We start from the raw sequence: 1,103 nt of genomic DNA on the forward strand, positions 1-1,103 counted from the left end.
GCGTCCTAACATTCTGTTTTCAGTAGTGGTATTTCCATTTACAAAATATAGTTATTCTCTATATTTGATGCTGAAAATGTCACATATTGGAAAACGCAGCATTCTTATGCATGATGTTAACATTGTTCTTGAACAGTTGTTAGCCAAAGGTTCATTTAATGAACCAATTTATGTATACATTTCTGTTACATTAGGATTAGAGACAAGTTCTATTTAGAAATAACTCCAAGAAAAGTTTTTATATTTTATTTTCACATTGAAAACCAGTCAGATTTGCTTCAGCCTCAAAGAGTGTGTTTATGTAAAATTAAATTAATGCTGGCAGCGAGCTGCACCTTTTTTTTCTAAACAGGAAAGGTGTTATGTAAATAATCATGAGTGTAAACTAAGATTTATTCACAAGATATTCTACAAAGCATTTATTATGATAGTTAAACAATTAGAGAGAAAATACAATTAAAGTTTAACAGAAAGGCCTTAATTAAATAGGTAATAGTTCATAATATATTATTGAGTGACAAATATAGAACTGTGCACATAATATGACCTTATTTACACACACACACACACACACACACACACGCACACACACACACATGCACACCAGGTATCACTGAATTTCTCCTTTCTCCTTGCTTTGAAGGTGAAATGTTCTTGGCATCTCCTCCCCCTCCCATCCATATATACATATTTAATTACGATAGTCTAGGACCCGTAGTGTCAGGAACCCCCTGCCTACATTCTCTACCTCTGTTTTGTCCCCAGGTCAACCACAGTGTAAAATTTATTTCTTTCACTAGTTTCTAAAAGAAACACTTTCCTGGAAATTTGAGTCATCATAGGGAGGAATCTTATTGCAGAGCGTAAAGGCATCTTGTTTTTCTCCTGCAGTTCCTTGTTTGCCCTTTTGCTCTAGGATGCGCCACAACTCCATAGCCAAATTCTCATCCCTCTGTTACAAGGAGTTTTGTTCTCCCCCTCGAAGCTTGCACCCAGGCCCTGAGGCAGGGACATCAAAGGCAGTTCTCTCCCAGAAGTATGATTTATACCAGTTAAATTCTTTCTATTTTTGGTTGTGAGCTCTCAGCATTAAGGATGGCTTC

General features: G+C 36.4%; 1 protein-coding gene across 1 annotated transcript in view; it reads left to right on the forward strand.

The window, feature by feature from the left end:
- CCDC175 (coiled-coil domain containing 175) overlaps positions 1-1,103 on the forward strand; it is a 57,002-nt gene that overhangs the window by 22,562 nt on the left and 33,337 nt on the right. The window lies entirely within an intron of this gene.

Source organism: Pteropus vampyrus, unplaced genomic scaffold, assembly GCF_000151845.1.
Source record: "Pteropus vampyrus isolate Shadow unplaced genomic scaffold, Pvam_2.0 Scaffold15, whole genome shotgun sequence".
NCBI classification, from domain to species: Eukaryota; Metazoa; Chordata; class Mammalia; order Chiroptera; family Pteropodidae; genus Pteropus; species Pteropus vampyrus.